This window comes from Triticum aestivum, chromosome 4A (assembly GCF_018294505.1).
Source record: "Triticum aestivum cultivar Chinese Spring chromosome 4A, IWGSC CS RefSeq v2.1, whole genome shotgun sequence".
Classification (NCBI taxonomy): Eukaryota; Viridiplantae; Streptophyta; class Magnoliopsida; order Poales; family Poaceae; genus Triticum; species Triticum aestivum.
The window spans coordinates 22,624,451-22,637,012 of record NC_057803.1 but is presented as its reverse complement, the minus strand read 5'-3'; positions in this window follow the sequence as shown (position 1 = coordinate 22,637,012).

The following is a 12,562-nucleotide window of genomic DNA, read 5'->3' as shown; positions in this document are numbered from 1 at the left end:
TTTGATCCGTAGGAGTTGATGGTCGGGACCACAGGTGAACGACTTGGAGTACGGTGGCTCGCCAGTTGCCACAGATCGAGTAGCCACGTTTAAAATGTCGTTTTTTAGCGGGGTTAAGAGTTCCGATTTTCAATGGCACGTTATAAGTAGTAAGTAGTTTTTAGAATGATTGGTATGGAGCGAAAATGGAATTCATGGTACTACGTACCTCCTTGGCGTATGGTTGTATGGTTTGTTTTTTTCGATGGAGGTTGTATGGTCTTATGTTGCGAGATGTTGAACCTGGTAGTTTTAGGGAAAATACTATGGTTTAGATTTAGATGCTGGTTTTCTTTAATGAAAATCGGAAGGGGAAACGCTTCTTCGATTAAAAAAACTACTACCTCCATTCTGGTTTACTAGTCCCCATCGTACTTTGGGTCAAAGTTTGTCTCTGAACTTTACTTGTAAAATTTGAATGGAAAACGAGATTTTGTTATACCCAAACAAAAAATGACTGGAGGGAGTGATTGCTCTGACACGGACGCAACCTCTCATAGCGCAGGCTTTGGACCTGCGCGCCGGCCAAGAGGGCTGCACTCGCTGCAGGCCCGGCTAAGATCGCCTCCTCGCCGCGTGCAACTAGCTTAAGGCTGCCCCCTGCCTTCATTGAATCCGTGCGTGTGCCGGCAACACGTCCTTCCACGAGCTGGCAGGCATTTTAGAACACAAAAATGACTAATGTATAATTAATTTACGCATGGTCTTGACTTGTTGTGCTTGCACTGGTAGCAGGAACTAGTAGAGGATTTTCTTTATTTATAACTCTCCTCACATTTTTTTGGCTTTGAAGTGAAACATGGTTGTGGACATTATGTATGAATGTGCAGATATCTATGAACATGAGTTTGATGTGGAAGTTGAACTTGGAATGTCGGGCTTGCGCGTGAACTATCCACGTCCAATGCTTCGTCTGTTATTGTTTGGAAAGTAATTGCTGTTATTACATGACCCGAAAAAACCATTTTGTGCCACATCAGTAGATGCACGGACATCACAACAGGCATGCTGACTGGATAAACATTTGAACCTAGCTATTATGAAGGAAATTTTGTATTGACAGCAGTTTTAGATAGCAGGAGATGCCTAGCCTGGTCTGCCTCTGCTAGCTTATTTCTGTCTTCTTCCATCTCTTCTTTGGCTTGGGTGAAGAGAGCATCTAATTGCTCTTTTCGCTTCTTCAGGAACTCAGCTACATTCTCAAGGGCTGCTGCACGCTTTCTTTCAGCCTTTACTAATGCCACGAGGACACGAACAGCTGACGACTCCACCTGGCTTGTGTGTAATCCAGCATCATCTGGGAATTTGCACCTTGTGTCTAATCCAGCATCATTAGGGAACTGGCACCTTGTGTGTAATCCAGCCTCATTTTGGAAACATGATCTCGAGGTTGACCATACTTCCCTCCTCGCAGGAACTGCATCCTGACATGAAGTTACTTCTTTTTTAGATCAATACTCAGAGCAACCTAGATCCATTTAGTAGAAGCCAGATAAACAGAACTCGGAGAAGTGAATTCAAAAGGAAAAAATAAATAAAAACAGACTACAAGGTGAGAACACCCACTTCCTACATCAAGCTAAAAACGAAAGCATTAGGACAATTAAGACTCTTCTTATTAAACATCGAAGAACACCACGCTTAAGAGAAACAGAAACTACCACATATACACATCAAAGAACACGAGGCTACATGAAAGTAATTGAAAGGGTGTTACTTACCAAAGCTCATTTTACAGGTTCGGTGCAGCTCCTCTTTAACTTGCCACGCTCCTTGAAGATGTCCTGAATATCCCGTGTTTGGTCTTCATTGCTCCTCTGCATGTTCGCACTCATGGTTTTAAAATCTCAACATGGCAAGAAAAATATACTACTAGTAATACTCGCGCATCTTGTGGGCAACATTAAAGCACTCGTCTGCCATGTTAGAGCATCTCCAACAAGATAAACTACTCATACAAATGCATCTTGATGCATGCAATGCATGGGCATTTTGCTAGTTCTAAAAACCTTTCCATCATTGGCCACACTACTGGTTGCAGATGAAAAACCTACCCAAGCACAGCGCGATACAGGAGCGATGCACAATTACAAGCTGATATTCTGTTGGACAATGGAGGCTATAACCAATTACTTTTACGTGAACAATAGCACCCAGGAAATTTGAAGGGTAGGTATGAAACTGCACATGTACTGCTAAGTGATTCAATACACACATTACCAATCGAGGAGGAGAATGATGGTCGCGGCGGCCTCTGTGAGTCATGGTCGGCAACGGGAGTCAGTTCATTGTCCACGATGATGGTACTTCTGCGCTTGGCGTCGGCTTCCGGGAAGCAGATCCGAGACCGTGGAAGACGATGTTGGGGAAGAGGCTCCGTGTATGACGACAATGGTGGACCGGCTCCAGTGCGGCATACGAGGTCGTCGATGAGGCATATGCGCTGCGGTGGACGAGTGCGCCGATGTAAAGGGGAGGAGCACGAAGGCTGCGGTGCCGTGGAGAAGTCTATTTTGCGGTGGGGATAGAAAATGGGGAGTATTTAGGTGTACTACTCTGGGTCCCGGGGTGGGGTTGGCTGGGTAGGGTGAACCTGAAGTTACAAAAACAGCCCCCTACCAAGCGTCATCTGTAGGCCCGTTCCGAAGGCTATGATGGTAACTTCCCACTGCTCGAATCAGGGTTGCGGGAGATTTTCCCGCCGACCTCAAAATTTTGTGACACTGGACTCCCCGTGTGGCGTGTTGAGTGATTCAGCTAAGAAACTAGCGAGTAGTAGTAGTAACTCTGCATATTAGGTTTGACCGAAGTCAAACTTCCTGAAGTTTGACCAAGTTTATAGAAAAACATAAACATTTACCATAACAAATATGTATGATGTGAAAGTACATTCAATAATGAATCTAATGGTATTTATTTGTTATTGTATATGTTAATATTTTTTGTTATAAGCTTTCTGAGAGTTCACAAAACTTGACTTTAACCAATGCTAATACGCGGACTTAAAAAACGGAGGGAGTACACATCTGTTTTCTTAGTTTGTAGTGAACTAACCATTTGTTGAAATTGTGAAATAAATATATTAGGCTATTGACTTCGAATGTAATGGTCTATACAATTCAATAGTTACAATCATTGTCGAATCCCAAGATGTATACAAGGTCTATAGTACTTCACAACATGCTCAAACTCACATAATCCCAGTCAAATGAGAATCTAAATGCATTTCATAGTTATTACTTTGTATGATGTAACAAGAACAACCATAACTCTACATCAGCCATTATAGAAGCAACATTTTGACATATCCCAATGTGTGAATGAAACATGCAGAGAGAGCTTTTGAAGATGGAGCAGATAGGGAGGGAAAGATTGTATGTATGTGGACGAGAGAGTAGGAATCAAACCTAACGAGACAGAGAGAGAGAGAGGGAGAGGGAGAGAAAGAGAGAGGAAGAAGTTAGGTCTGTGAGAAAGATGCATACATGTAATATACATGAGATGCGTGTGCATCTGGATTCTGTATACGTGGAAGGAGAAGAGACAACATGTTTGATGAGAGAGCAGGAAAAACATGGACGAGAGGGGAAGGATCTCGTGGGTTGAGGGATTGACAATTTTGTGCGGGGGAGAGAGGGATTGGTAATTTTGTGCAAGAGAGAGAGAGGGCGGGGGGAGGAGTTAGTCAGCCGTCGTCACATCACCCTGCTTCCAAATGACCCCGCATTCTCTAGCGCGGTGTGGTCGCCGTCTTCGATCTGCTCGTTGCCCTCTTTGAAGATTGAGGTGTTGTGCATGTTGGGGTGCAAAGAGGCACAAGCGAGAGTGGCCGCCGTATAACCTTGGATGGGGATGAATTGTGTGCTCGGGGGAGTGTGTGTGTGTGTGTGTTGTGCTACGTGTCTCTCTCTGTGTGTGTGTGTGTGTGTGTGCGTGTGTGTGTGTCAGATATTGAGAGAAAACAAACCTAAGGAGAGAAATGGGTATTCACAAAGAGATTGTGCGGGCCTTGAGGTGGGCAGGGGCCGGGTGAGGGTGTCAAAATGTGCGCGTTGATGCATGTGTTGCATGCAACTGTGCGAGGGACGGACGAATCGAGAGAGATGGTTGTTGTGTTACGGATGCTCCTCTCTCTCTCTCTCTCTCACACACACACACACACACAAGTAAACTAGAAGACCGTTCTCTCATGTATACACAACGTACCAGCATCTATCTATGTCTCACTCATGCATGATCATTTGCACATTCACACCTCTCTATGTCTGTATCACACGCCCACCGTCTCCACATTGCCCTTCCGCCACAACACACATATGGACACATACACACGTTCTCTCTCAGTCACACACACACAAAATCAGTATTAAAAAAACTAGGGCGCACCTAAAACTTCCAAATCCAAATAAACACGAACTGCAGCTAAATTCGAATATATGGAAATATTGCAGCGTCAAGAACTTTCACTGGAAAAAAGTTGAGTAATACTCGAGGATTGTTTTCACACACACAAAAAGGTTCGGTGGATGTCCTTCGAGCGCGACACGGTGACGCACCGTTCGATCGACCGTGCGGCCGCGGTTCACACGCTTGCACAGGATTCTGTATCGTGGCTGTGGTACTAACTAATAAAAGCGCTGCCTAAGTCTAATGTTTATGTGTACTAGTATGGTTTTCTTTTAAGTTTGAGCAACCTTATATTTAAAACTAAAGTAAGCTCCCACACGCGCACTCATCAATATGCCGCCGCCATTGCGCATGCCAGCGCCCGCCTGCTCCGGCCAACAATTTCTCGCCCATCACCGCCGTGTCGCCGCCATCCCTGTGCCATGAAGCCGAAGGCTCGCCTGCTCACGTCGTCTGCAGTCCCTCCTCATGATGCCGCCGTGCTGCCAAGCATGCGAGCAGCTGGTGGAGCCGCGACTATGCACGCATCGTACGAAGAGGAGGATGAGCGCGTGCTCCAGCACGCCGGCGAGGAGGAACTAGCATGTCATTGTCATCTCCGCCCGCGCGGAGGAGGCGCGCATGGTGGCTGTCGCGGCGGAAGCCGGTCGCGCGCGCGTCGAGCCCGCAAACCGGGTGCGAATGTGGAATCTACCTTCGAGACCTTGAATGCCACGTGGATCCTGCAATCTGAAGGAGCAATTTGGGTCAGTCGACTCATGTGAGCCGTTTGATGCAACATGGATGGCTAGAAGGGCTTCTTCCACCTCTTCTGTCGTCTTCTTCCTTCGCTCCGTCAAACTTCTTTCACAAATCGACTGACCCAAATTATACTACTAGTACGAACGTATTAAGTACAGTAGGAACACGAAGATACGAGCAGTAGTACCAACTGCAAGAAGAAAAGTAGTAAGACATAGTACTAGTACTACTGTACGTACTAAAGAGTTCAAATAACGAGAAAGAACATAAACATAGTTCTGCTGGGGCCTCAGCACAACACACCCTTGAAAATAAACTAATAAGCAACTAGTCCGCTTGACACTGGAGTAGAACCAGCATGAGCGACGGCATTGCCACCTATTTGGAGTCCGAGTCCACGTCCTCGACTTCGTCCTCGTCCCTCTTCCTCTTCCTCTTTGCCGACGCTTCTTTGCTTGAACCGGACACTGAGCTCTGCTTCTTCATCCAACCCTTGTAGATATTTAAACAAAGGTAGGCATCCATTGCTGCGTACAGGATCTGATCTTCATCTAATGTCTTCGACTCCCATGCATGATGAAACTCGTGATGAGGTTTCTTCAGTTTAGCATACGAAGGATCAATCATGGCTGCTGCCAGGGTCAGCATTGAAGTTTGAGAGGAGGACACCAGGCTTGCCTTCTGGAGATCGAAGGGCTGGCCTACAACGAGACCTATCCGACGTAGGACATCACTGTCGTTCTTAAAGCCTATAGTAACGAATTTCACTCTTTTGTCCTTGAGGAAGTTCTTAAAATCTTGGCACTCAACGTCGGCATGGCATATGTGGTAGACCAAGCAAACATTATGTACGCAAACCTGGATCATGGAGGGCTTCTTCCTCTCTTTGTCCTTTAGATCCTTCTCTCGTCCCAGGACTGTGGTGTACTCAACATCTAGCCCAGCGACCCACTCATCCGTTGAACTGTTGAACATGCGTAGGAAGCGAGCAAGCCATGATTTCACCATCGCGGATCCACGTGTGTAGATGACGATGAACTGATCGCCGGTGATGGCTCTAACCTGGTACTCAGCGGCGACCATGGAGATTTGAGAGGCCATGGATTTTGGAGGAGGGTTAGGAGAAGTTGAACTATTGTACCCCACAAAAAAAATTGGGAGCGAACTAATGTGAAAGGACGGGACGATTGGGAGCGAACTATTGTAAGGTAGAAGACGGGGACGAGTAGGGCGTGCGAACGGCGTGGGGTTTCTAGCTTGCCCGGTGGATAAACGGCTGCAAGCCCCCAAAGAGTTCTTGAAAACTATGTGGGACCCACTAGATGTCATGTCTACTAGACCCATATCGTAGGCCTGACGGTATAGCTTCTGCCTGTTCGCACGCCATGTCGGTGCGTGAATGTAACTTCACTTAATTCCGTCAAATGCCGCGCCTCCCACGACCTTTGCCTCCCTCGCGCGGTCGCGCCCTTGGAGACTTCGACCGGCTATAAATGAGCAATTTTTTTGTCTTTTTTTAGACAAGCATTTTTTGCCTACTCCGCATGCATGATACTCCCTCTCGTCCTTTTTACTCCCGTCAACCGTTTGCAAAGTGTTTGACCAAATTTATACTTTTTTAACACCACCTTATATTAATTAACCAGCCACACCAGTACACTCATTCGATACAATATTCCCAAAACACTTAGGCACGGTGCATTAACTTCTACCTCGTTTCTTGTTTCTTGACATATCAACCAATAGAAGATGTGGGTGTGCATGCTTTTAATGACTTGAGACTACCAAGCACGACATGCAGTGGTTAGTTCATTGCATGCAATGCTATTAATTAGCAAATAAACATTAAGATCTCTCATTTCCCCTCCTCCTTGGTCACAGTGCACAATCTAAGATGACTTGCTCACCTAGACGGAGGGATTAATGATTATAATGAGTATAAGAACTACGTTTTATAATGAGTGTAAAAATATTGATTTGACATTGTGAATGTTGACACATTGTGGAATAGTTTTTGAAGTCTGCAAAAGTACTCAACTAGTGCTATCATTCTCCACAAAAAAATGTGTTTACCAATGCATGCATGAACACTAGTTACTCTAACCCCCTCTCTTCTTTAATTCTTTGCCACATCAGCATGTTTGCTATTCTCGTGTGCTAAGATACCACCATTATGGCCAGCCTTAATCATTGCATGCAATAATTTAGTGCACCTTGAAATATGAACATGTGTGGGGCGTGTTTATTTTTAATGACTTGAGACTATACCTAGCCCGGCATGCAAGATGACTTATTATGCACCGTTCCCCATACTGCAGGAAGCCCGTTCATCTCCAAATCCTTTCCTCTCCATGTGTGGAAATAATATGCCTGCCAAACTCTCCTTCTCCTTCGGCGGTCCCACCACTCCACCCCGTGTGAAAAAATCTGCATGCATGACTCTCCTCCCCCCACGCTCGTCCAATCCGTTGTGACCAGCAATATTTCCACCCCTTTACTCCCCTGTAATTTACTCCAACAAATATGCCCACGTAGCTGTTACTTAGCTGCAGGTGCATTCGATCGCTGACATATGGGCCCAACATGGGTCTGGCCCACATGTCAGTGATGCAACTGGACCTGCAGTTAAGTCAGTGCAGCTCAGTCCATATCTTACGTAGGTGTGCCATTGCTCGCTATAAATACTGCGCCTCCCATGACATAGCTATCTCCTCCCCCTCATGTTCACGTTCATCGCTATCTCCTCCCCCTTCCTCTCATGTCGACCACCATGGCATCACCGCTCCCAAGCCCTAGGAGCCCCTCGCAGCACCGCGCGGACGGTCACGCGTCGCCGTTCCATTCCTCGCCGCCACTAGTCAAGGAGGACGCGTCGGTGTTCCGATCCTCGCCGCTACGCAACACATCGCCGTTTCGTTCCTCGCCGCCACTAGTCGAGGAGGACGCGTCGGCGTTCCGCTCCTCGCCACAACACGTCGAGGTGGATGCGTCGGTGTTCCCAATCTCGCCAGCATGCGCGCCGAAGGACGCGTCGGCTCCCCGCTACGAGGAGAACGCCATGCCGCCCGCCGAGCCCCCCAGCCTTGAGGAGCTTTCGAAAGAAATGGATGTCGCCTTGTGGGAGGCTTTGCCTCCAGCAGAGCGCGCCAAAATAGAGGCGGAGAAGAAGGCCGAGGAAGAGAAGAGCATCGCGGAACAAGCTGCCTGGGAGGCCTATGTCGCGTCCGAGAGAGTCAGGCAATTGGCTCTTTGGCAGAAGGCTCGTGCGAGGGCCATGAGGGTGGCGGAGGACGCCCGTGCCGACGCCCTGAGTGCAGTCGGGCCCAAGCACCTCATCTACGCTTGGCGGTACGTGGACCAGGTGCACGCTTCCAGCGAGGAGGAGTACCTGTTGGCGCCGGATCACCACACCGGTGAGATCGCGCTCGCCCGCCGGCAAGCCGCCAATCAGCACCTCGCGAGTTGCGAGGCTGAGGAAGAGGCGTTGTGTCGGCGCACTGGGAAACGGCCGCGCACCAGGGCACTCGTGGCACGCCACAAGTGCTCCTGCGAGCACCGTGGCTTTTAGGAGGAGTATAATTTTTGTTTTGTAAGGCGATCTCATTAGTTTTGGGACGCAAATGATAAATCCCGAACGTTCAGGAATTTCTAGCATCCTTAATTAAGTATGTAAAAGGGAAAGTTTGGAAACCTTGTGTATTCGTACGCATTTTAGAAGTACATGCATATAGCATAAACTTTACTATGTACTATCACACTACACGTCTCTCTCGATATATGCTTGCAGACTGTGCTACTCCCTCCGTCCAGGTCAATGTCATCTTCGGTTGTGCACCGTGACCAAGAAGGAGGGAAGACTTATACACCTAGACGGAGGGAGTACTACTATTACTTATGTACGTGCAAATGCACGTTTTAACATTACGATGCGGTTTTTGTAAAGGTGGAAAAACAACACTAGTCAAGCTTGTGAAACGATTCAATGCAAAACAAATGCAAAAATGCTCGTTTGATTGATACTTTTAGCTTCCTTCTCTGTGGTTATTTCTCTATCGTACTTTGTACAGAGTATCTCACTGGTTGGAAAGGCATGCAAATTCCAAACCGCTTCCTACACCCTGTATCGAATTTTTTGCTTAACAGGTTGTGCCGTGCAATTGGAATTCCAACTTGAGTACTACTACTAGTAGGAGTACTAGGGGCTAGTTCTTTTAGGCTTCTAGATTAGTAATCCCATAACTACTACCTCCGTCCTGGTTTATTGGTCCCCATTGTAATCTGTGTCAAATTTTTGGTCAAAATTTAGCACAAATTACAATGGTGAGGAAAAACTAGTTAAATCTTTGGTAAACATTTAGCACAAATTACAATGGTGAGGAATAAACTAGGACGGAATAGTAGTTTAGAAGCCCAAATAAATGAGTGAGGCGCCTTATTGTTACTCTCCACTGTGACTAGTCTTGTGGGAAAAGCCGGGGAAGCCGCCAAAAGAATTGGCCCTAGGAGTAGTAGCTAGGGATCGAGTGTGCGAGATGAACCGGAGAAAGTAAATGCAGAGAGATGAAATGCAAAAAAGACGGAGGGATGTGATGGTTGCTTGTCCGTTTATTTTACCAGGCCACTTATTACTGGGAGTGGTTGGGTTTTGTGATATGACGGCTTTACTGCCGTGCCACGAGCGGGGTGAGAGGTGAGACTCCCGTGCAGCGCCGCCCTCTACATGTACTACTACTCCCTCCATCCATTTTTACACGGCCTAACTTGTCAATCTTTCGTACCAAGGCATGTCCGCAAAAAGAAGAACTGGTTTTGGGACTAGTATCTGGATCTCGTGTAATCTTGCATGCAGCCTCCTTTGAATGCCTAGCCGCTGGCCTCCCTTCCTTTAATCCCTCGCATGCAAATTACTCTCCTCCCTTTTCTACATGCATGCCCAACCATAATTCCTCAAATCATGCATGCCTTGGCTAAAATATAGAGCCCGCTCCTCCTTTGAAAATATGGTGGTGCTATCCATGCATGCAAATCAATGCGACGGCCAGAGCATTTTCACGATGAAGGGACCACGCACGACTTGCAAGAGAAAATTAAGATGGAGATGCCTCGGTTAGTTCAATTGGATAGGTTTGTTCGGATATTATTTCATCTCTAGAGCTCACAAACATCCGGGTGAAATAGATAAAAAGTATCTTTTGCAAACAAAAGCGTTCAACTGTTCAACCTGCATCCAAAACTTGTGAAGAAATAACTCTTATTGTGCTTTCCAGGAAATGATCTTCAAGAATTAGTTTTTGAGTATCCATTGTTATACATGTTGCCTACAGATGACATAGCACTTTCTTGTAGCCAACAGTTGGCTATACTATTTAAGTATTAACCATGCCCTTATACACCTAGACGGAGGGATTAAATCAGGATGACTTGGGAGGGGGCAGAGGATATGTAAGAAATGGTTCATCATAAGTCTTTCACCCGTACTGTAGCAAAAATTCATACATAGAAGATTCTAGACTAAACCATCAATGGATACACTTTTATTCAAGTGCGATACTCCAATAGAGCAAGATCATGCATGGAAGTCTCCACATGCTTAGACAGCGGATTACATTGAGCGAAGACTAATGATCAACATTTAACTTGAAAATGCAGATGTCCAGGTGAACTTCCTTGGAGTCCCCGTGCACATTGTTGGAGTCCAAATAACACCATGGGTTTTCCATGTCCACATTGGCGGGAAAGTCCCAGCTCCGTAGAGTCCAAGTATGCTCGGCGTAGCCAGTGTTGCCGCCCACGCGTGTAGGTCTCCTCTTCTCATGCTCATACAAGTGGTAGAAGAGCTCACCTTATAAAGGCCTACTAGCAAAATTCCAACATCGACCAGGCCGTCCATGAAACGGGAGTGGCTGTAGGGGACGTTGCGCCAGTTGAATATATGAGCAAGTTACTACAAGATTTAATCCGAATAAGCACAAAATAAATCATGACGGCTATAACAGAGATGAAACTAATAATGTGGACTAGCATAGTAGTAGGATACAGAGTAGAAACATGAATTCTACCATGATTTCGAACAGGAAGGACAGAAACACATACGGTGCAGCGGGAGCAGCACCGTTGGCATTGAGGTTGTCGCCCATGTCCAAACACCACGTAGACACGGTCTTTGAGCATGGTTCATAGTCCTTCCACGCTCGGGCATTGAAGTTTGTAACTATTTTAGATTAGAATATACTACTCCTCCGGTGCTAGTGGTAGAGCAAAGTCCTACACTACTACTCTACTCAAGCAAGTTAGGGCGTAGCACTGTAGGGAGTACCAGTACTGTGATCACTCAAGCAAGTTGTCTGGCATCGACATGACCCTACATTGCTGGTATGTGTCTCGTAAGTCAAGCGGCGTGTTGTAGTCATCATCACCTGTCCACTTCCCGCAGCACATATTCGCTTCTCCATATTTGTCCGCACATAATCTCGTCCAATGTTCCATCCCTACTAAGGTGCCTCCCCCCCTCGTCCGAAACCCAAGCACTAACAATGGCAGAACCGAGCAGCGTCCGCCAAAAGAGTGGCTGGAATTCGCTCCCCACAGAGGTAATCAAGCTCATTGTTTCGCGTGTGGACAATCTCAGTACCATGCCGCTCGCCGCGTGCTCGTCGGGGCTGTACCGTTTACTCAAAGCCCTTAGGCCGGAGCTTTTTAAGCCAGCTCCTTGTGTCGGATTTTGGATTCCGGCAGACCCTTGAGGTTCGAACACTAGGGTGCACGCGGATATTTCGCCTTCTACCTACCTGCGCTCCACCGCCGCGCTAAGATCTAAGCTATGGAAAGAACAGCACAAGAGACACGGAGTTTATACTGGTTCGGGCCACCGTTGTGGTGTAATACCCTACTCCAGTGTGTGGTGTGGTGGATTGCCTCTTGGGCTGATGATGGTGAGCAATACAAGGAAGAACAGCCTCGCGAGGGTCTGTTCTTGGCTGGGGCGATGAACTGCTGGGAGGAGTTCAATCACCCTTCTCTCTCTCTCTCTTCTCGATTCTCTCTCCGATTTCGATCTGATCTCCCATCTCCCCTCTACCCTGTGGGTGGCTAGTCCTATTTATAGGCAAAGGCCCTGGGCCTCTTCCCAAATATTGAGCGGGAAGGGCGCCAACAATTGGCCATTTTGAAGGGGAACATCCGGTACACTTATCCTGACTAAAGTTGGTCCCCGCCTGCCAAAGGCTCTGGTGGTGACGTTGGCTTGGGCTCCACAATGACTTCCTCCCTGCCGTTGGACTGGTCTTGGTCTCGTTGCACCGAAACGGGTGCCTTTGCTTGATGCTCTCGCCTGTGCTTGCTCCCTTTGCACCAAAGAGGAAAGGAGGACACTGCG